This window comes from Tursiops truncatus, chromosome 2 (genome assembly GCF_011762595.2).
Source record: "Tursiops truncatus isolate mTurTru1 chromosome 2, mTurTru1.mat.Y, whole genome shotgun sequence".
In the NCBI taxonomy this organism is placed as follows: domain Eukaryota; kingdom Metazoa; phylum Chordata; class Mammalia; order Artiodactyla; family Delphinidae; genus Tursiops; species Tursiops truncatus.
Genome location: NC_047035.1, coordinates 43,499,307 through 43,521,548, shown reverse-complemented (window position 1 = coordinate 43,521,548; position 22,242 = coordinate 43,499,307).

The following is a 22,242-nucleotide window of genomic DNA, read 5'->3' as shown; positions in this document are numbered from 1 at the left end:
CTGGGACTCCCAAAATAAGCCCTGTGGCCTTCAAAGCCAAATGCTCTGGGGGCTTGTCTTCCCAGTACAGCACCCCTGGGCTGGGGAGCCTGAAGTGGGGCTTAGACCTCTCACTCCTTTGGGAGAACCTCTGCAGCTGTAATTATTCTCCTGTTCGTGGATTGCCCACCTGGCAGTATGGGATTTGTCTATATTGCTACTCTGCCTCTCCTGCTGTCTCATTGTGGTTCCTTCTTTATATTTTTAGTTGCAGAATATTTTTTCTGGTACGTCCTGTTTTTTTTCATTGATGGCTGTTCTGTTAATAACTGTGATTTTGGTGTGCCTGTGAGAGGAGAAGAGCTCAAGGTCTTCCTACTCTGCCATCTTGTGCCTCACAGTTATGTTTCTAATTGAATATTTTAAATTCAATTAAAAGAGGCTGTCTAAAATTCAGGGAACTCTCATTTATTCGTGTTCTTCAAGAGGGGTGACACTCAGATACTCCAAGAGTAATTTTTAATTTATCTTTCAGGTATCTTGTATAATTTATGTTTACATGAGGTGTGCCTTCTTGTGGCATTTTGTGATTACTCAGCAGTTGTAGGTGGAAAGGAGGAAGTCCAAAAATGGGTTGAGTACCAAGTTGAGATGGGGTTGAGATAAAATATTGGCCATAGTTACTAAAAAGTTGGTAAATCACATGTAGATAGCAAGTGTTGAATTTGTAAGCCAAACTAGTGATTTCTCTTTCTTCCTCATTTTCACTGCAGTGTTATGTCCTGGCTTCTCTACCTCCTGGTCCTTATGCAATATAGCTCAAATCTCATTGCCAGCTGCCAGCTGCCTCCCACTTGCTGATTCATGGAAGAGACCCGAGAATAGCTGAGCCACTGGAGGCATTTAAACCGTTGTCCTAAAAAGGCAAATTTAAACTCAGAGCCAGGCCCAGAGGCATGTTCAGAGCTTGGTCCATGAAACAGTCATCTCAGGTCCTGGAAATGAAGACACTGGCCCATGCTATATGGTCTTGTACTATCAATTAAAATAAAGCCAGTGCTGACAAAAATATTCAGAATGTCACCTGGGATACAGTCAAGGATCATAAATAAATCATATTTATATTGTATTTTATATGCCACAGTGAGTGCCTGGGTATTTCAAATTCAGTTAGTGAAGAGTGTTCAAACTTTGACAGGTATTGAGGATAAACTGCATTAGGAGTGAAGGATTGGAAGTCTCCCATTAGTCACACTAGATGGTCCCCGGCCCCTTGTAAAGACATCTGCTCACCTGAGCCATTGTGTTTGGGCCACCTTGTGCCATTTTTCATAATTGTCCAGGCATAAGAATATGGTTTCTTCATCTGCACTGGTTAGGCTCTGCATGCTTCCCAAATCAATTTAACTCAACAAGTAGTTATTAAGCACCTATTCTAAGGCAGGTATTGTGTAAGGAATAGGAGTTAGACAAATGATGAATACATGGTCCATGACTTCATGGAACTCTCGACATAGTATTGGAGTCAGACATGTAACCCGTTAACTATAATGTGAACAGGAGAGCAGGAAGAAAGTGAGTGAGTGGTTTATTCAGCCTGGAGTAGGAAAGGTTCTATGGGGCTTTGAAGGATGAGCAGGACTTTGCCTGGCAGAATTTCATGCTGAGTCAGAGAAAATTGTAAAGCACATACTCAAGTTGGAAAGTATGCTATGAAACTTAATGGTAAGAAGCTGAACTCTAAGATCCTGAATTCTGAGTACAAAAGAGCACTGAAAATCCCATCCTTCTATCCTTGCATGTTACTTGAAAAGGAACTTTGGTATAATTGAGATTCAGAGAGAACATTATGGTTAAGAACACAGGTTGTTTAAATCTGGGGATACCTGGTAGGAATCTGGCTCAGCCATGTATAGTTGCACAACATTGAGACAGAAGATGGCCATGTAATCTCTCTCAGCCCCAGTTTTCTCTCCTGTTCTACCCACATCTGAGGAGTGCTGTATGGATTAAATGGTCCATAGAACATACTCAAGAAATGTATACTGTTATTACTAATAATGACCAGGCAAACAGAAATGACCATCTGTTCTATTTTATCAATCACAATGTTTGACTTCATGAAATAGAAATCCAAACTGAACTGGTTTAGCAAAAATGGGGAGTTTTTATGAGTTTAGCAATCAAAGGGTAGGATGGCCAGGGATGTTCCTAATCCTCAGGAACAGCTGGAACCCAGGGCATGGTGTAGCTGAACAGCACCCCCATTTCTCACTGCTGGATGCCAGATTCATTTCTCCTCACTTGGCTGCCACCTGCCTTCCTCTGCAGAAAACCTGGTTGTTCAAAGCCCCAGTGTTTCCAATCTCATAGCTTTAGCCTCCTGGGAAAAATCTAGCTGTCCATAGTCAAAAAATCTTGAAGAAGGAACTTGTGTATTTTACTGATTCCTGGTCCAATTTCTGTCGCCAGAGAACACTGCAACAGGCTGCAGCTCCCAAGAAAGTATGGGTGGAGCTGGGCAGACAGTGCCTTGGGTTTCCACTTAGAGACTTCAAAGCAAAAAGGGCAAAGAAGAACTACAGCTGCTGAGTAAGCAAATGCCTAAACAGATGGAGGACAAGGGGTGGGGGTCTCAGATAACAACTTGAAAAGCCAAACTGATAAAGATTAATTGGGAAAACGTCTTTGGAAAGTAGGTGAGAGAGAAGCAAAGTGTCAGGTGAGTTTCTGTGTGACTGAGTGCAAGATGACTTGAAAGATAATGGATAGACCAGACTCTATTATTCAAACAAGGGTCCTGCCATTGACTCTTATTTCCCATCAGCACAAAACATCAATGAAACATTTGGTTCTACTAAGTCCTATGCTGAAAACAGCTACAGATCTTATCCTGAGTTGCCCCAAACTATGGTGATTACCTGAAACACCACATGTACCACAGGCACCCAAACCTAAAGAGATAATGGAAACACAGAAGGCAATTACACAATCCAGGGGAGGGGAGAGGGAGGTGGGGTGAGGGGGATAAGAGTTGCTATATGATAAGAAGCAGAATAGTATCCTGAAAAGACTTCCCTGAAAAGCAGGACACCAAGTGGCTGATAAATCACTTGACCTCTCTTTGTCTGCATTTCTTCTGCTCTGAAATTTAATAATTGGACAAAATGATTTCCTAAATCCCTACAGCTTTCTCTTCTTTGATTTAAAGATTTTTCAAACAATCACCTGAAAATCATGTTTAATCATACAACAAACTTTGTCTATTTTCAACCAATTTTTTTTTTAGCCATTTATATTAGTCAAGGTTCCAGAAGGAAGAGATAACAAACTCAAATTAGGATAATTTATTAAAAGGTGGTCAAGATATAGGGCTATAGGGCAGTGCTTCTAGCATCACCTGGGAGCTTGTTAAAAATGCAAATTATCAGCAGCCATCTCAGACATATGAATCAGAAACTTTGCCATGGGGGTAACTAGTAACCTGGGTTTAAGGAGCCCACCAGGCAATTCCAATGCAAGCTAAAATTTGAGAACCACTGTGGGTGAGAAACCAGAGCGGGTAGGGCAATACCCAGGTTTAGCAACAGCTCTTACTGCACTTGGGCCTGAAAGGACAAGGGGAGGGAGTGATTAGGAAAATCTGGAAGGAGAGGGTTGCCTGACATGAGTTATGACTTTTCATTAAGGTAGGCATTCATCTGGGGGATCCTGATAATACGCCCTTCCTTTGATATCCTATAGGGACTCCCCATTGGTTATTAAATTGAAGCCAGAGAGCAAGAAAGTCTGTTTTGTAGTCCCTAGAGTTCTACTGCCAGAGGCAGGTGTAGGAGGGGCAAAGAAGGCATCTGATATCCATCTTTCTACAATAGGATTATAATCACAAAATCAGGGGTTGGACCACGTGATCTTCTAGCATTAAGCTTCTTTAATTGATGATTCTTCCAATCAGTCTCTTGCAAATTGTATTTTAAACATAAAACTACCTTTGACGATTTTCAGTTAAACTTTTATTAGTTTGTTTCTCTTAAATATCTGTGAAGCTGTTGTAATCACTGACAAAACATCAAAGACAGAAATGTAATCCTGAATTTTGACTTGGAATTGGTTGGAAACCCTAATTATTACTGTGACATTGTGTCTTATAAAAAGAAAGAAAACATCAATAATTCAACAAAAGATTATGTGAAAAGCTGTATTTCAGCTTGTTGTCTCTTATTCCATTGACTTCCAATGGCAGTAAATATTCCTTCTAGTAAAGGAATACTGTCATCAGCATTGGTTGGATTTTCATAGAAGACCATATGGAATTTGCCAAAATTTCTTCTTTTTTAAAAAATTTAATTATAGTTGATTTACAATATTATGTTAGTTTCAGGTGTACAGCTTCAGATTCTTCTCCATTATAGGCTATTACAAGATGTTGAATATAGTTCCCTGTGCTATACAGTAAATCTTTGTTGTTTATTTTATACATAGTGGTGTATATCTGTTATTCCAGTCTCCTAATTTATCTCTTCCCTCCTTTTTCCACGTTGGTAACCATAAGTTTGTTTTCTATGTCTGTGAGTCTTTCTGTTTTGTAAATAAGCTGATTTTTATTATTTTTTTAGATTCCACATATAAATGATATCATATTTGTCTTTCTGCCTGACTTCACTTAATATGATAATCTCTAGGTCCATCCATGTTGCTGAAAATGGCAATATTTCATTCTTTTCATTTCTGAATAATATTCCATTGTGTGTATATGTGTGTGTGTGTGTGTGTGTGTATACACACACATATATATACCACATCTTTAACCATTCATTTGTTAATGGACATTTTTTTAAAAATCTACCGTATTCATTTCCTTTTTAAAAAAAGATTTATTTTATTTTTGGCTGCATCAGGTCTTAGCTGCGGCATGCAGGATCTTCACTGAGGCATGTGGGATCTTTCGTTGCGGTGCACAGGCGTCTCTCTAGTTGTGGCGCGTGGGTTTTCTCTTCTCTAGTTGTGGTGCGCAGGCTCCAGGGCACATGGGCTCTGTAGTTGTGGTGTGCAGGTTCCAGAGTGCATGGGCTCTGTAGTTTCTAGCATACGGGCTCTAATTGAGGCATGCAAGCTCAGTAGTTGTGGCAAGCGGGCTTAGTTGCCCCATGGCAGGTGGGATCTTAGTTCCCTGACCAGGGATTGAACCCACATCCCCTGCATTGTAAAGCGGATTCTTTACCACTGGACCACCATTGTTTATCCATTTGGAATGTAATAGTTTGCATCTACTAACCCCAAACTCCCAGTCTATCCCTCTCCCTCCACCCACCCCAAACTCCCAGTCTATCCCTCTCCCTCCACCCGCCCCCCCCCCCCCGACAACCACAAGTCTGTTCTCTATGTCTGTGAGCCTGTTTCTGTTTTGTAGTTAGGTTCATTTGTGCCATATTTTAGATTCCACATATAAGTGATATCCTATGGTATTTGTCTTTCTCTTTCTGACTTATTTCACTTAGTATGATAAACTAGTTGCATCCATGTTGCTGCAAATGGCATTATCTCATTCTTTTTTATGGCTGAGTTGTATTCCATTGTATATATGTACCACATCTTCTTTATCCATTCCTCTGTTGATGAACATTTAGGTTGTTTCCATATCTTGCTTATTGTGAACAATGCTGCTATGAACATTTGGGTGCATGTATCTTTTTGAATTATGGTTTTCTCTGGGTATATGCCAGGTGTGGGATTGCTGGATTGTATGGTAGTTCTATCTTTAGTTTTTTAAGGAACCTCTATACTGTTCTACATAGTAGCTGTATCAATTCCCACCAACAGTGCAAGAGGGTTCCCTTTTCTCCACACCCTCTCCAGCATTTATTTTTTGTAGATTTTTTGATGATGGCCATTCTGACCAGTGTGAGGTGATACCTCATTGTAGTTTTGATTTGCATTTCTCTAATAACTAGTGATGTTGAGCATCTTTTCACATGACCATATATATGTCTTTGGAGATATGTCTATTAAGGTCTTCTGCCGATTTTTCGATTGGATTGTTTATTTCGTTGTTGTGTGAGCTGTTTGTATATTTTGGAGATAAATTCCTTATCTGTCACATCATTTGCAAATATTTTCTCCCATTGCTTAGATTATCTTTTCGTGTTTTCTTTTTTTTTTAATGATTTCCTTTACTGTGCAAGAGCTTGTAAGTTTGGTTAGGTCTCATTTGTTTATTTTTATTTCTATTCCCTTGGGAGACCTAAGAAAATACTGGTATGACTTATGTCAGAGAATGTTTTGCCTATACTCTCTTCTAGGAGTTTTATGGTGCCATGTCTTATGTTTAAGTCTTTAAACCATTTTAAGTTTATTTTTGTGCATGGTGTGAGGGTGTGTTCTAACTTCATTGATTTACATGGGGCTGTCCAACTTTCCCAGCACCACTTGCTGAAGAGATTGTCTTTTTCTCATTTTATATCCTTGCATCCTTTGTTGAAGATTAATCGACTGTAGGTGTGTGGGTTTATTTCTGGGCTTTCTCTTCTGTTCCATTGATCTATACGTCTGTTTTTGTACCAGTACCACACTGTTTTGATTACTATACCTTTGTAGTATTGTCTGAAGTCTGTGGGAGTTATGTCTGTTGCTTTTTTTTGGGGGGAGGGGGATACGCAGGCCTCTCACTGTTGTGGCCTCTCCCATTGTGGAGCACAGGCTCTCGATGTACAGGCTCAGCAGCCATGGCACACAGGCCCAGCCGCTCCGTGGCATGTGGGATCTTCCCGGACTGGGGCACGAACCCGTGTCCCCTGCATCGGCAGGTGGACTCTCAACCACTGCGCCACAAGGGAAGCCCTGTCTCCTGCTTTTTATTTTCCCTCTCAGGATTGCTTTGGCAATTCTGGGTCTTCTATGGTTCCATATAAATTTTTAGATTATTCGTTTTAGTTCTGTGAAAAATATTATGGATAATTTGATAGGGATCACATTAAATCTGTAGATTGTTTTGGGTAGTATTGCCATCTTAGCAATATTAATTCTTCCAATCCAAGAGCATGGGATATCTTTCCATTTCTGTGAATTTCCTTTACTAATGTTTCATAGTTCTCAGCATGTAAGTCTTTCACCTCCTTGGTCAGGTTTATTCCTGGGTATTTGATTTATTTATTTATTGGTGTGATTTTAAAAGGAATTGTTTTTTTACATTCCCTTTCTGATATTTCATTGTTAGTGTAAAGAAATGGAAACAATTTCTGAATGTTAATCTTGTATCCTGCTACTTTGCTGATTTCATTTATTAGATCTAGTAGCTTTGGGGTTTTCTATATATAGTATCATGTCATCTGCATGTAGTGCCAATTTTACCTCTTCCCTTCCAATTTGGATACCTTTTATTTTTCTGGTTTGCTGTGACAGGGACTTCCACTACTATGTTGAATAGAAGTGATGAGAGTGGGCATCCTTGTCGTTTTTCCTGAATGTAGCAGGAAAACTCAGCTTTTCACCATTAAGTATATTATATTGGCTGTAGGTTGTCATAAATAACCTTTATTATGTTGAGGTATGTTCCCTCTATATCCATTTTGGTGAGAGTTTTTATTATGAATTGATGCTGAATGTTATCAAATGTGTTTTCTATGTGTTTTTTTATCTTTTCTTTTGTTGATGTGGTGTATCACAGTGATGGACTTGCATATGTGGAACCATCCTTGTGACCGAGTGAATCCCACTTGATCATGGTGTGTGGTCCTTCTTCTGTGTTGTTGGATTTGCTTTGCTAATATTTTCTTGAGGGTTTTTGCATCTATGGTCTTCAAGGATATTGGCCTGTAATTTCCTTCTTTTGTGGTGTCTTTTTGTCTGGTTTTGGTATCAGGGTGATGGTGGCTTCATAGAATGCCTTTTGGAATAGTTTGAGAAGGATAGATATAAATTCTTCCTTGTATGTTTGGTAGACTTCCCCAGTGAAGCCATCCAGTCCTGGACTTCTGTTTGCAGGAAGTTTTTAAAATTTATCATTATAGATGTTTTTCACTTCTACTGATCAGTCTGCTCAAATTATCTATTTCTTCTTGACTCAGTCTTGGCAGGCTGTATGTTTCTAGAAACTTGTCCATTTCTTCTAGTTTGTCTATTTGTTGGCATATAACTAACTGTTCATAGTAATTTCTTATGATTATGTGTATTTTTGTGGTATCTTCATTTCTTATTTTGTTCATTTGGGTCCTCTCTCTTTTCTTCTTGGTGAGCCTGCCTAGAAGTTTGTCAGTTTTGTTTATCAGTTACAGTCTTCTTAGGTAAACATTTCACCCTAGAATTATTGAAAGGGGGCAGCATGGTAGATGGTTAATGCACAAGCAATATAAAAACTTTCCATTTCAATTTGTACCACGTTTTTCTTTAAAGGCTGAAACCCCTCCAGCACAGTACCATTTTTTACTTATCAAGTACTATTCACTCTCTGTATCTCTAACACTCTTGATTTATTTCATAGAGAAATATCTTTTAAAATGACCTGGCTGACCCACAAAAGGAGAAATCAACAGTAACACAATAATAATGGGGGACTTTAACACCCCACTTACATCAATGGACAGATCATCCAGACAAAAAATCAGTAAGGAAAAACAGGCCTTAAATATAGAGAGAGCATTCCATCTAAAACAGCAAAATACACATTCTTCTCAAGTGCACATGGAACATTCTCCAGGATTGATCACATGCCACAAAATGAGCCTTGGTAGATTTAAGAAAATTGAAATCAATCATATCAAGCATCTTTTCCAGCCACAACACTATGAGATTACAAATCAACTACAAGAAAAAAAACTGTAAAAAATACAAACACATGGAGGATAAACAATATGCTACTAAACAACCAACAGATCACTAAAGAAGTCAAAGAGGAAATGAAAAAATACCTTTAGAGAAATTAAAACAAACACACAGTGATCCAAAACCTAGGGGACATAGCAAAGGCATTTGTAAGAGGGAAGTTTATAGCAAGTCTTACCTCAGGAAACAAGAAAAATCTCAACCTAACTTTATACATAAAGTAACTAGAGAATGGAAAACAAACAAAACCCAAAGTTAGTACAAGGAAGGAGATCAGAGTAGAAATAGAGACAAAACAATAGAAACATCAATGAAACTAAAAGCTGGTTCTTTGAAAAGATAAACAAAATTGATAAACCTTTAGTCAGACTCATCAAGAAAAAAAGAGAGCTCAAATCAATAAAATTAGAAATGAAAAAGAGGTTACAACTGACACCACAGAAATACAAAGGATCATAAGAGACTACTACAAGCAACTACATGCCAATGAAATGAACAATGTACAAGAAATGGACAAATTCTTAGAAAGATACAACCTTCCAAGACTGAACCTGGAAGAAATAGAAAATATAAACAGACCAATCACAAGCCTTGGAATTGAAACTGTGATTAAACACAAGCCCAGGACCAGATGGCTTCACAGGTGAAATCTATCATTTAGAGAAGAGTTAACACCTATTCTGAAAGTATTCCAAAAACTTGCAGAGGAAGAAACACTCCCAAGCTCATTCTATGAGGCCACCATCACACTGATACCAAAACCAAAGATATCACAAAAAAAAATTTTAGGACAATATCACTGATGAACATAGACACAAAAATCGTCAACAAAATACTACCAAACTGACTCCAACAACACATTAAAAGGATCTTACATCACGATCAAGTGGGATTTATCCTAGGGATGCAAGGATTTTTCAATATTTACAAATTAATAAGTGTGATACACCACATTAACAAATTGAAGAACAAAAACCATATGATCACCTCAATAGATGCAGAAAGAGCTTTTGACAAAATTCAAAACCGATTTATGCTTTAAAAAAACTCCAGAAAGTGGGCATAGAGGGAACCTACCTCAATATAATAAAGGCCATATATGACAAAGCTACATTCAGCTAACATCAAACTAAATGGTGAAAAGCTGAAAGCATTTCCTCTAAGATCAGGAACAAGACAAGGATGTTCACTCTCACCACTATTATTCAACATAGTTTTGGAAGTCCTAGCCCCAGAAATCAAAGAAGAAAAAGAAATAAAAGGAATCCAAATTGAAAAAGAAGTAAAACTGTCACTGTTTGCAAATGACATGATACTATACGTAGAAAATCCTAACGATGCTATCAGAAAACTACTAGAGCTCATCAATATATTTGATAAAGTTGCAGGGTATGAAATTAATACACAGAAATCTGTTGCATTTTTATACACTAACAATGAATAATCAGAAAAAGAAATTAAGGAAACAAGTTTACCATCGCATCAAAAAGAATAAAATACCTAGGAGACATGGAAGCAACGTAAATGTCCATCGACAGAGGAATGGATAAAGAAGATGTGGTACATATATACTATGGAATATTACTTAGCCATAAAAAAGAATGAAATAATGCCATTTGCAACAACATGCATTGACCCAGAGATTGTCATAATGAGTGAAGTAAGTCAGAGAAAGACAAATATCATATGATATCGTTTATATGTGGAACCTAAAAAATGGTACAAATGAACTTATTTACAAAACAGAAACAGTCACAGATGTAAAGAAACAAACTTATGGTTGCCAGGGATAAAGTCAGGGGGAGGGATTAATTGGGAGATTGGGATTGACATATACACACTACTATATATAAAATAGATAACTAATAAGGACCTACTGTATAGCACAGGGAAATTAACTCAATACTCTGTAATGAGTATTGAGTACCTATATGGGAAAAGAATCTAGAAAAAGAATCTAAAAAAGAGTTGATGTATGTATATGTACAACTGATTCACTTTGCTGTACACCTGAAACTAACACAACATTGTAAACCAACTATACTCCAATAAAAATGAAAAAAAGAAAAAGAAAATACCTAGGAATAAACCTACCTAAGGAGACAAGAGACCTGTAGTCTAAAAACTATAAGACACTGATGAAAGAAATTGAAGATGACACAAACAGATGGAAAGATATACCATACTTTTGATTGGAAGAATCAATATCATCAAAATGACTATACTACCCAAGGAAATCTACAGATTCAGTGCATTCCCTATCAAATTATCAATGGCATTTTTTCACAGAACTAGAACAAAAAAATTTTTAATTTGTATGGAAACACAAAAGACCCCAAATAGCTAAAGCAATCCTGAGGAAGAAAAATGAAGCTGGAGGAATCAGGCTCCCTGACTTCAGACTACACTACAAATCTACAGGAATCAAGACAGTATGGTACTGGCACAAAAACAGAAATATAGGTCAATGGTACAGGATAAAAAGCCCAGAGCTAAACACACGCACCTGTGGTCACCTAATCTATGACAAAGGAGGCAAGAATATACAATGGAGAAAAGATAGTCTCTTCAATAAGTGGTGCTGGGAAAACTGGACAACCACATGTAAAAGAATGAAATTAGAACATTCTCTAACAGTATACACAAAAGTAAACTGAAAATGAATCAAAGACCTAAATGTAAGGCCAGACACTATAAAACTCTTAGAGAAAAACATAGGCAGAACATTCTTTGACATAAATTGCAGAAATATCTTTTTGGATCCACCTCCTAGAGTAACGAAAACAAAACCAAGAATAAACAAAAGGGACCTAATTAAACTTGAAAGGTTTTGTATAGCAAAGGAAACAATAAACAAAACGAAAAGACAACCCACAGAATCGGAGAAAATATTTGCAAATGAAGCGACTGACAAGGGATTAATCTCCAAAATATACAAACAGCTCATGCAGCTCAATATCAAAAAACAAATAACCCAAACAAAAAATGGGCACAATATCTAAATCGACATTTCTCCAAGGAAGACATGCAGATGGCTAAATAGCACATGAAAAGATGCTCAACATTGCTAATTATTAGAGAAATGCAAATCAAAACTACAGTGAGGTATCACATCACACGGGTCAGAATGGCCATCATCAAAACAATCTACAAACAATAAATGCTGGAGAGGGTGTGGAAAAAAGGAAACCCTCGTATACAGTTGGTGAAAATGTAAATTGTTACAACCACTATGAAGAACAGTATGGAGGTTCCTTAAAAAACTAAAAATAGAACTACCATATGATACAGCAATCTCATTCCTGGGCATATATCCAGAGAAAACCATACTTTGAAAAGATTTATGTTCCCCAATGTTCATTGCAGCAGTATTCACAGTAGCCAAGACATGGAAACAACCTAAATGTCCATCAACAGGAATGGATAAAGAAGTGGTACACATATACAGTGGCATACTATTCAGCCATAAAAAGATGAAATAATGCCATTATTATTATTATTATTTTTGCGGTACGCGGGCCTCTCCTGATGTGGCCTCTCCCGTTGTGGAGCACAGGCTCCGGACGCGCAGGCTCAGTGGCCATGGCTCACGGGCCCAGCCGCTCCGCGGCATGTGGGATCTTCCCGGACCGGGGCACGAACCCTTGCCCCCTGCATCGGCAGGCGGACTCTCAACCACTGCGCCACCAGGGAAGCCCTGCATTATTATTAATGGATGGACCTAGAGATTATCATACTAAGTGAAGTAAGCCAAAGACAAATATATGATATCACATATATGTGGAATCTAAAAAATTATACAAACGAAATTTACAAAACAGAAACAGACTCACAGACTTCGAAAACAAACTTATGGTTACCAAAGGAGAAAGTGGGGGAGGGATAAATTAGGAATTTGGGATTAACATATAGACACTAATATATATAAAATAGATAATCAACATGGACCTACTATATAGCACGGGGAACTCTACTCAATATTCTGTAATAACCTATATGGAAAAAGAATCTGAAAAAGAATGGAGATATGTATAACTGAATCACTTTGCTGTACACCTGAAACTAACACACTGTAAATCAACTATACTCCAATATAAAATAAAAATTAAATAAAATGACCTGGCTGTTCATTATGTTATTATTCATATTTTTTGTATGGATTATATGTTTCATACTAATTTTTTTCTGAGACTTAATTATTTTATTTGAAATCATTATCAAATGCCCATTACCTAAAAACTAGAGTTTTGAGATATAAAACTGAAATATTTGGGTATTTATAAATGCATATTAAAGTGACTTTTTAAAAAACCTTTTAAAAGCTAAGTCTTTGTTTACCTAAAATCTGTAATTTTTTGGAGGAAAAGGCTAATAAGTGTTACATTTCTGCTATACATATCTCTAAAACAGTATTAATTCTATCTGGAATATGATTTTTCTCTGTCTGTAACTAACTTTAAAACTAAAGAGTACATCACTGCTTCCTATTTTTATGATGCAAAACTAAAAATGCCTAGCACTTACTTAACACTTTATATGTACTAAGATCTTTACATAAGATCTCCAGACATCACAACAATACTGTGGGGTGAATTTTACTATCCCCATTTTACATATGAGGAAAGTAAATCTCCATAGCCCAAGTAAGGATTAAAAATCAGATGTGTCCAGTTCCAAAGCCCATATTCTTTCCAATGTACTTTGCTGCCTTCGCATTTCAGCTGACCAGAATTGTTGAGCTCTTTCTATATGCAAGAGGTTAACAATCTTGTTGGGAAGATAAGAGAATAAATATTCACAAGAATACCTAAGAATATGAAAGGAAAATAGTTCAGTGGTACATAAAGTAAGAACAATTATTGTTCAGAGGGTGGAGAGATTAATTTCAGACTGAAAAATTAGAGGATGCTTAATAGAGGACGGTGGAGTCCAGCAGATCCTAGAGCAGGGCAGGGTTTGGATTGGAAAAGAGCCTAGAGCAGGGCAGAGTTTGGATTGGAAGAGAGCCCAGAGCAGCTTCCAGCAAAGTCAAGTGGGGATTTTGCCCTTTTAACTGTTAAGAACAAAAGAAGTATTTTGAAAAGGGATGAAGGGTTGGAAGGAGAGTCTCATGAAGGCAAAACTTGCAGGAGAGGGCAGAATGCAAGGAATAGATAGAACCTGGAGGAAATGCACCTATTTGGAAAATTTTCAAGCAAAAACATGTTCTTTAAAGAGAAATGGGAAGTCTCCTTTAGTAATGTGTATTGCAGTGAGACCATTTTCCCCCTGCTAAGATCCAGGCATTCACATGGTAAAAATAGAAAGAACATCAATAATAATAGTATCTGTACATATAAACTGGTCTTAGTTAGTCTTCCTGGTCATGATCTCAGTCTTGTGCAATGCAACCACAGCACCCCTCACCCAGGGCCTGTGTTTGCCAGAAGAGCTCCATTCTTTCTTAAGCAACCCGTATACTTGTCAAGTACATGTTCTAGATTTGTATCCTAAATAAGAGCTTGAGGTCAAGATGCCTTTCTCCTGGTTCTCCTCCCCCAAATAAAATACCATCTTTAACACTTGCTCATTTACAAAATTTCTGACCCTCCAGCTCCCTACAGTATCAAGTGCTGCCCAAGGATGATTCCCTTCCCTCAGCTGTGTCCCTAATCACACCCATATTTTATTAAGTCTAAAGTTGTTTTCCTAACCTGGGTTACCTCTTATCTTGCCCATACCCAGTCTCTGACTACTCAAGCTTGTTGCTCCTTATACCTTCTTTCATCTGTAGAGTTAGATTATGGGTTAATCTTGATGATTTCTGCTGAACATTCATAGGAATCTGAAATGAATTTTAAAGTACTCCAAAGGGACCTAAGAAAGAATTTTCAATCTATGTGGCTGATCCTAGATGTGAATCAGCAGAGTATCACAAAATTGCCTTTAAAATTTTGGGGGTGATAGTCTTGGTCTTCAAAAATTTCCCAAATAATAGAAGATGTTTTTCATTGCAAAAGAACAAATAATAATGTTTTTAAATCTCTGAGCCCAGTTAATAACTCCCTGAATGTTTTTAATGTGGATACCTTGGCCCTCTGTCCTATTTTTAACTGCCCAGCACCCAACTCCCTTCTCATTTAGGGGGAAGCTACCCTCTCCATTACATAATCTTTGGTGGAAAAGTGCCTCATATCCCAGAGTAGAAGCTAAAGGAAAGAGATAACTCTCTCTCCCGGCCCCTGGCGATAGGGTGCAGACATGGTTTGGTTTCAGCTAATCAGATGCTCCTATCCAGAACTCTGAATCTCAGGGAAGCCAGGAAGGCTAAAGTTCCATGAGCAGCAGTGGCAGGCTATCTGGTTAGGGTGTCGGTAGTGATGGCAACAGCAACAACATGGCAGATTGTTTTAGCTGCTTGGCTGTAAAGGTATCTTAGTTCCTGCACATTTTCCAAGGTTCTGTGAGTCTTTCCTCCCAAGTCCACCCAGTAAATCTCCTGTTTTCTAACCAGGCATATCCAACTTCTTAGGATTCTGTGTCTGATACCGACTCTGCAGGACCTTTGCATGCACCCAACCTCGAAGCTCCCTCCTGACCTGTCCTTCCCCCTTTATCTCTGAAGTTTTCACTCACTATTTCTCTTTGGATTGCAGCCATCTCTATGGGTGATCATCTTGGTTCTCAGGGAGGGGCCCACTGAGAGCATTTAGGAAGATTTTTGGGAATTCTTACCAGCTTTCCTATAAGAACCCAATGACAGACATTTTTAAGGGGGTATAGCAGGGTGTTACCTTTGCTGAACACCTGGGGACAAGTTTTCCACTGGAAGAGAGTTGGCTGACTCGCAGGTGAAGGTGGAGAGGGAGAATCTCTTAAGATGCACCAACGTCACTTCTCCCATTACTCCAGTCACTCTGATGCCAACAAGTTGAGATTCATTGGCCATACAGTGAAAAGGCCTGTTCTGAAATATTTACTTTAACCCATGAAAATGAAAAATTTAGAATCCACTTTAGAACATTTCCCAAAGAGATCATCTCAGTAAATTGAAGCAAAATAGATAAGAAAATGCTATGCTATATGAAGAAAATAAAAGTGCTAACAGGCCTGGTATAAATTTATAGTTCAGCTACTCCTAGATTATTAAATGCAGTTCTGGAAATTGTGCCTTTGAATACACACCCTTTCTCTTAGTTGGTAAGATGCTGGCATTAATACTACACAACTATGAGAGCAGGGAATACTCCCAAGTTCATTCTATGAGGACATTATCACCCTGATACCAAAACTAGACAAAGATACTACCAAAAAAAATTATAGGCAAGTGTCTTTGATGAATATAGATGCAAAAATCCTCAACAAAATATTAGCAGTCTGAATCCAACAATACATTAAAAGGGTCATACACCATGATCAAGTTGGGTTCATTACAGGGTTGCAAAGATGGTTCAATCAATGTGATATACCACATAAACAAAAGGAAAGACAAAACCCACATGACTGTCTCAATAGATGCAGAAAAAGCATTTTACAAAGTTCAAAATCCATTCATGAAAACACTCACCAAAATGGGTATAGAGGGAGCACATCTCAACACAGTAAAGGCCATTTATGACAAACTCACAACCAACATAATACTCAACAGTGAAAAGCTGAAAGTCTTCCCGCTAAATTCAAGAAAAAGACAAGGATGCCCACTCTTATCACTTGTATTCAACATAGTATTGGAAGTCTTAGCCACCACAGCACTCAGATAAGAAAAACAAATAAAAGGTATCCAAATAGGAAGCGAAGGCGTAAAACTGTCGCTATTTACAAATGACATGGTACTCTATATAGAAAACCCTAAAGTCTCCACACAAAAACTATTAGAACTGATAAATGAACTCAGCAGGATAGTAGGATACAAGACCAATATACAGAAATCTGTTGTTTCTTTATGCTAATAATGAAATGTTAGAAAGAGGAGAAAAAATCCATTTAAAATCATGTCAAAAAAGAATAAAATACCTAGGAATAAACTTAACCAAGGAGGTGAAAAACCTACACTCTGAGAACTATAAAACACTGAAAAAGGAAATTAAATACGATACAAATAAATGAAAAGATATCCCCTGTTCTTGCATTAGAAGAATTAATATTGTTAAAATGGCCATACTACTCAAAGCAACCTACAGATTTAATGCAATCCTTATCAAAACACCCATTACTTTTTTCACAGAACTAGAACAAATAATCCCCAAATTTATATGGAACCACAAAAGACCCAGAATTGCCAAAGCAATCTTGAGGAAAAAGAATAAAACTAAGGTATAACCCTTCCAGACTTCAGACTATAATACAAAGCTACAGTAATCAAAACAGCATTGTATTGGCACCAAAACAGACACATAGATCAAGGGAACAGAATAGAGATCCTAGAAATAAACCCACACAACTATGGTCAATTAATCTATGACAAAGAAGGCAAGAATATACAACGGAGAAAAGACAGTCTCTTCAACAAGTGCAGTCGGGCAAGCTGGACAGCTACATGTAATCAATGAAATTAGAACACTCCCTCACACCATATACAAAAATAAACTCAAAATGGTTTAAAGATTATTGTAGCTTTGTAGTATATAGTCTGAAGTCAGGAAGACTGATTCCTCCAGCTCTGTTTTTCTTTCTCAACATAGCTTTGGCTATTCAGGGTCTTTTGTGTTTCCATATAAATTTTAGGATTATTTGTTCTAGTTCTGTGAAAAATGCCATTGTAATTTGATAGGGATCGCATTAAATCTGTAGATTGCCTTGAGAAGTACAGTCATTTAGACAATATTGAGTAACATATACACACTACTATATATCAAATAGATAACAGGGACCTGTATAGCATGGGGAACTATACTCAATATTTTGTTATAATCTATTAGAGAAAGGAATCTGAAAAGGTGTGTGTATGTGTGTGTGTGTATATATATATATACATATATATATATATATATATAAAATATATCTGACTGAATCACTGTGCTGTATACCTGAAACTAACACAATGTTGTAAATCAACTATAGTTCAATTTTAAAAAATGGTTTAAAGACCTAAATGTAAGACATGACACCATAAAACTCCTAGAAGAAAATATAGGCAAAACATTCTTTAACATAAATTGTAGTAATATTTTCTTAGATCAGTCTCCCAAGGTTAAAGAAACAAAAGCAAAAATATAAAATGGGATCTAATCAAACTTATAAACTTTTGCACAGCACAGGAAACCATCAATAAAATGAAAAGACAACCGACACAATGGGAGAAAATATTGGCAAATGATGCAATAGACAAGAGATTGATATCCAAAATATACAAACAGCTCATACAACTTAATATTGAACAAACAACCCAATCAAAAACTGGGCAGAAGACCTAAATAGACATTTCTCCAAAGAAGACATACCGACAGCCAACAGGCACATGAAAACATGCTCAACACTGCTAATTATTAGAGAAATGCAAATCAAACCACAATGAAGTATCATCTCACACCAGTCATAATGGCTATCATCAAAAAGTTTACAAATAATACATGCTGGAGAGGGTATGGAGAAATGGGAACCCTCATACACAGTTGGTAGGAATGTAAATTGGTGCATCCACTGTGAAAAACAGTATGGAGATTCCTTTAAAAACTAAAAATAGAGTTACCATATGATCCAGCAATCCTACTCCTGGGTATGTATCTGGAAAAAATGAAAACCCTAATTTGAAAAGATAAATGCACACCAATATTCATAGCAGTACTATTTATAGTACCCAAGACATGGAAACAACCCAAGTGCCCATCAACCAATGATTGGCTTAAGAAGATATGATATAGAGATTGTGAGGAGAGTGGTTGGGAGCTGCAGTCATTTTGTTGCTACCTCAAACTGCTGGAGTCCGAAGGATCAGCTGTTGATTAATTTTTCCATTGACAAAAGTCATACAAGAATCCTGCTAGGCTCAAAGGGCAAAAGGATTGAAGGTGATGGTTTACCTGCCCTGAGGCAATCCATGGCACAGAGATAGAAGATGGTGGAGAAGGAGGACGTGGAGTTCATCTCTCTCCACAGATGCATCAGGAATACATCTACAGATGCAACAATTCTCACAGAACACTGTCTGAAGACTAGCAGAAGACCTTGGACACCAGACAGGACTATAAAGATCCCTGCATAACTGGGTAGGATGGCAAAAAGAAGGGAGGAGGAGGAGGAGAGGAAGCTGGATGGGACCTGCACCCCGGGGAAGGGTGGGAGGCTGAAGCAGAGGAGAGAGTCCCAGATTCGGGGAAACCTCCTCTCCAACAGAGAAATCGACTGGGACAGAAGAAAAGCATTTGAGGCTGTCGGAAGAGGGTGAAGCGGCTGATCTGTGGCAGACAGGACAGAATGAGAAATACACAGACGGTCCGTACCGCGGCCCTGCATGCCCTGGACTTGGACATGTGTTCACAGGTGTGCAAGGAGGCTGGGTGCTGGAGCACGGGGACTGGAGAACAGGCCCGGAGCGAGAATTGCTGTTGGCTGTGGGGAGACAGACTGAGGGGACGGGAGGGAGGAAATCCGCAGCAGGGAATACCTACAGAGGAAGACGGGACTGCCATGGAAGCAGGGCACTACTGCTGAGTAACACGCAGCGGGGCAAGCCACTCTTGCAGCCTCTCTCTCCCCACACGTCAGTGCCTGCTGACGACAATAAACGAAGCCCTCTCAGGGATGGCCCTTGCGCGCCTGCTGCCGGGTGCCAGAAAAGGCCCTCACTAGGGCGATACCTCTTGTGCCGGTGGCCACCAGCTTCCCTGCGCATTTGGCACTGTCGGGGCTCCTGCGATCCAAGCAGTCATACCACCTCCATGCCCTGTCCTCACTGGGGCAGACCCAAGAGCTCCAAGGCAGCCTCAGGACCAGACTCCTGTGGGTGGACCACACACAGATGGGGATAAAAACCAAAGCTGAACCCCAGGGATGGGGCAACTAAGGAAGAAGATCAAAAATCTTTCCATCAGCTGTACAAGCTGCTGAGCTAGGTAAACCCTGCATCTATGGACTGAGTAGACAATGAGTGTTCCCACAAATGAAAATGGTCTAGCTCTGGCAGCTGTGGACTTTGGGGGCGAGCACGTGCAGGAATTGGCCCAGATCAGAGTCTGAATGGTCCCCATAGGGTTATTTGTAGTGAGGTGGATGGACCTAGAGTCTGTCATACAGAGTGAAGTAACTCAGAAAGAGAAAAGTACCGTATGCTAGTGCACATATATGGAATCTAAAAAAACAGTACTGATGAAACTAGTGGCAGGGCAGGAATAAAGACGCAGATGTAGAGAACAGACTTGCGGACACAGGTGGAGGAGGGGAAGCTGGAATGAACTGAGAGAGTAGCACTGACATATATATACTACCGAATGTAAAGTGGATGACCAGTGTGAAGCAGCCGCATAGCACAGGGAGATCAGCCCGGTGCTTTGTGACCACCTAGAGGGGTGGGATAGGGAGGGTGGGAGGGAGGCTTAAGGGAGAGGGGATTTGGGATATGGGTATACACATAGTTGATTCACTTTGTTGTACAGCAGAAACACAACATTGTAAAGCAATTATACTCCAATAAAGATATATATTAAAAAAGAAGATATATATATATACACACACACACACACAATGGATTATTAGTCATAAAAAAGAATGAAATATTGCCATTTGCTGCCACACAGATGCAACACAGATGGACCTAAAGAATATTATGCTTAGTGGAATAAGTCAGACAGAGAAATACAAATACTATATGATATCACTTATATGTGGAATCTAACAAATAATACAAATGAATCTATATATAAAACAGAAATAGGCTCACAGACATAGGAAACAAACATGGTTATAAAGGGGAGAGAGAGGGGTAGAGGAACAAATTAGGAGTATGGGATTAACAAACTACTATACATAAAATAGATAAGCAACAAGGATTTACTGTACAGCAAAGGGAATTATATTCAATAACTTGTAACGGAATATCATCTTCAAAAAAAAATCACTATGCTGTATACTTGCAACTTACCCAATATTGTAAATCAACTATACTTCAATTTAAAAAAAGGTCACACTACTATTTTGCTTTTTATAATAGCAGATATACTATTCTTAAAACACATACAAATAATGTAATGGTATTTTAAAATCATATTTTAGATGCAGTGGGAGTGTTTATGCTTGAAATAATAACTTCTTGCTAAAATAACTGATTCTAATTTGTTTTCTAATTCTGGATTTTTGTATGTTGAGCTTGCTTTGAATCACTGTTTGCTTTTCTTTAAGCCTTCACATTGACTTTCTTCTAGTTGAGCTTTTGTCTCTTCTTCCCCCAAAGCCTTAATTTCCTTGTAATTTGTACCAGGGTATTTATGCATATAGAGGTGCACAAAAAGGTACTAAGATCCCTAGGTACCTTGCAGCATAAGTGCTACCCTCTTACAATGTCACTATTGCTCTGAAAATCTTGCAAAATACTCCCTACTGACTGTAGAAACGCCTACTTACAAATTCTTCCCTGGTAGAATCTCTTGGAATACATTCCCTTCCAAATGGTCCCGGTGAGTTTCTTGATTGACAGACTTGACAAAATATTAATAAGGTGGCCTCATAATTCATTACTGTCAAAAGCCAATTCAGAAGACCTGAGGCTATTGGCCTAATTCTGTTATTAAAGTTATTGATGCCTACTATATGCCTAGCCCTTTGCTAAGTGTAAGGAAGATAAGAAGGCACAATGCCTGCCCTTTTTCTTATGGTGTAGGAGAGGAAAAGCAAAGTACACAGTAATTTATACAATGAAAGCTATATGCCAAATGGATGGGCAAGCCAACTTTTAATCTGGGAGCCAATTGACTTGTCATTGCCAATGGTCTGCAAGTATCTTCTCATTTGGGAATTGGCTTTCAAACCATAAGCCTATGCATCAGTTCACAAAATACTTATGCCTTGTTCATGAGCAGAAATAAATAAATGAGCAGATGAGCGTGCCAGGGTACAGTTAATGCAGTTAGTATATACATTTGTCACTTGGGAGGAGTACAGGTCAAGAACTGGCAGAGGCAGCTGCTTAGGCAGCTCTGCTGTGATTTAAGCCACAATCTAGATACAACTGCAAGTTTCTGCCTCAGGGGACATGGGGAAAGCTAAACAACCCACATCGGGTCAGTTCCACAATTGTTATGATGTCCACACTGTCCACACTGCCACAGAATGGCTTTAAGGAGGAAAATGGAATGATCAGATTTGGGTTTTTAGAAGAACGCTCTGCAGTGGATTAAGAGGGAGTAAAACCAGGGATAGAATGACTTATTAAGAGAACACCAGAGGGACTTACCTGGTGGTGTAGTGGTTAAGAATCCACCTGCCAAGGCAGGGGACACAGGTTCTATCCCTGGTCCGGGAAGATCGCACATGCCG